General features: G+C 54.0%; 1 pseudogene; it reads right to left on the reverse strand.

The window, feature by feature from the left end:
* Nucleotides 1-2,339: 2,339 nt before the first annotated feature.
* On the reverse strand, nucleotides 2,340-2,749 carry LOC100945294 (annotated as a pseudogene).
* Between the last annotated feature and the right edge of the window lie 202 nt (nucleotides 2,750-2,951).

Here is a 2,951-nt window from a genome sequence, read left to right on the forward strand (position 1 = left end):
CAGGAGTCCAAGGCTGCACTGAGCTGTGATCACACAGAGCACTCAGCCTGGGTGACAGGGAGACCTGGCTCTACAATAGAAAAACAAGTAAGATCAAGCGAAACGTGTGGTGTACTCTGCTCTCTGTCACACGCGGCAGGTCCACCTGGCTTTCCTGCGTCAGGGTCTGGTCCGTGGCAGGTCTCTTCAGAGCCCACAGCTGTCCTTGCTGTGTTCCTGGGCCTTGGCTCTGGGCGGGGACTCAGCTGCTTTGTGTCCTCGCCCTGGCACAGACCTAGCTGAGGGTGACAAAGGTGCCGCTGTGCCCGGGTTTGTGGCTCCTGCGGTGGCAGGGCATGAGAATAGCGTCAACCTCAACAGTGCAGAACTGAGGAGGACAGAGGGTGGGGAGGGCAGCAGGAAGCAGCCAGAGCACAGGGCCCAGGAGGATGTCCAGAGTTGGCCTGTTCCTGGTCCCACAGGGGCAGGTGGGGCTCCTGCAATTAGCATTTCCCTTTCTCTTGGGGAGCATCACAGCAACGGGGAGGAGAAGCAACAGGCAGATGCCCTGCCCAGCACCCGAGGCACAGGGAGCCGCCCTCTTGGGATGGTCAGGAGGAAGGGCAGGACTGAGGGCTGCTCTGAGGTGGGAGGAGGGAGGGTCACAGGGGAAGTGGATGCACGTGGCTGGCCGGGACAGTTTGTGAAAGAAGAGTTTCTAAAGCCTCAGTCGTAAGTGGGATGCCAGTGCCAAAAGTGTGGACAGCAGGTGGGTGTGACAGAGCCCAGAGTGCAGGCCAGTGCACACAGGCACACTGTGGTCCCACGGGGACACAGGAGGGCTTCTGGAGAGAAAGCCGCATTGGTTTGCCTATTGCATCTTTGGGGTATGCGTCCCAATGGCTCACATGTGCAGTAGCTAAAAAATAAATAAGAGTTATTTAAAACTTAAGAATCGGAAAAAGTCTTTTAAAATTCAGACATAGAACCCAGATGCTCTGAGCAGCTGATAAATTTGACTACAGAAAAATAAAACAACTTCTGTAAAAGCCATTGTAAGTCAAGTTGAAAGATAGGTAGGGGTGTGTGTGGCATTTCACAAAGGCCAAGGGGGCTCCAAGGTAAAAAGAACTCCTGGAAATCAAGAAAAAATAAAGGCTAATAAGAGAAAAGAAGAGAAAGAAGAAGATGCCAGAGGCTTCACCCCCCCATACAGAGAAGGGCAATGATTCTGAAACTCAGAAGTGAGAGCTCCATCAGAGAAACCTGGACGCCTCGTCTGACCCTGGGGTTGGCAGAGGTCCTGGTGTGCTGGCAGCGTGCACAGATGCTCAGACCGCAAGTGTCCACTTACAAGAGTCCTTTCTGCAGAGCCACCCCAAGCCTGGAGAGCACCTCTTGCCCAAGGCTGCAGCAAGAGGCCACACAGACACTAGACAGGAGGACGTGGCCTCCGGCAGAGAAGTCTCTGAAGCCTCCTGGGTCCTGATCCACAACAGTGCCAGGGCTCCAGCCAGCTTGTGGTGTGCCAGGCAGAGGGAAAGCGAGAGACGTGGGTGCAGACTTCGTGGGAAGGACACTCAGCTCCCAACACTGCAGGAAGTGGCTTGGCAGGCAGGAGACGACTCGCCAGCTTGTTGGGTTCTGAAGTCATGCAAAGGCATTACCTAGCCTCACACAGATTTTCTTTTTTTTTTTTTTTTTGAGACAGAGCCTCAAGCTGTCCCCCTGGGCAGAGTGCCGTGGCATTACAGCTCATAGCAACCTCCAACTCCTGGGCTCAAGCGAGTCTCCTGCCTCCGCCTCCCAAGTAGCTGGGACCACAGGCGCCCGCCACAACGCCCGGCTATTTTTTGGTTGCAGCTGTCATTGTTGTTTGGCAGCTCCGGGCTGGGGATTCGAACCCGCCACCTTAGGTGTACGTGGCTGGTGCCTTAGCCAGTTGAGCTATAGGCGCCGAGCCCTCACACAGATTTTCTTTGAAAGAAATAGTGGCATAAAACTCTCCTTAATGTGGATGGTCACCCCGAGACACTCCCCCTGGGAGGTGCAGTGGGAGCAGGTGGGGACAGAGAGGATTGCTTTCATTTATGTACTTTTGTTTTTATAGTTTAAGTATTCTTTTTATTAGTAGAATCTTATTTATTCGGGGGAAAAAAAAACCAAACAAAGAAGTTTTCCAACCATACATAGAAGGAGTATGGGGTTCACGGTCCATTTAGCCCCAACCCCAGCTCATGTGGTTTGGCAACAATAAGGGGTTTGGGGAAGTGGCCCCAAAATGAAAATTGCTCATGTGTGTATGGGAAGGAGAGGGTGTGAAAACTGTGGGGAATGGTGGGAGAAAGGGACAGATGAAGTTAGTCCTGGGAACGCCACAGGTGGGAGGCCATTTCCTAACGTTTCTTGTTGATTGAACCACCACGGACGCCTTCTTTGCCCATCAGCAGGACAACTGTCTTGGCAGTCATGGTGACAGTGACACTGAAAGTGGGGGCTCCACTGGTGCTCTCAGTATGAAGATCCGTGGTAAATTCCCTACCCTGCAGCAGTGAGTTCTGGAGCACAGAACATTGCTGGCCCCCAGGTGTCAGCCTGTTCCCAAAAACCTTGACCGGTCTTTGCCAACCAGGACACCACCCTCAGCTGGTGTGATAGTGTCAAAGGTGTTCCCAGGGACGGTGGCCCAGACAGAGGGTGAGTGCTTGGAGCCCAGGCTGGCAGAGTCCTGACAGGTCCCATCCTCTATGAGGTTGTTGGTGTAGCAGTTTCACCAGCAGTGTGCTGCTGGTGGTGGGGCCGGGGCTGGGCTGGCAGGTGGTGGGGAGGGGAGAGCTCAGACAGTCACGCTGCATTCTGGTCCAGGCTCTGTCTGCCGTGGTGCCGGCCCTGGAGGGATAAAAGTGAGCACAATGCAAGGGGTCCTCTCTGCACATTCTACAAACTAACAATCAGCTGGTGCTGGAGACAGG

This window comes from Otolemur garnettii, unplaced genomic scaffold (genome assembly GCF_000181295.1).
Source record: "Otolemur garnettii isolate 467f Iridium unplaced genomic scaffold, OtoGar3 scaffold00128, whole genome shotgun sequence".
Classification (NCBI taxonomy): Eukaryota; Metazoa; Chordata; class Mammalia; order Primates; family Galagidae; genus Otolemur; species Otolemur garnettii.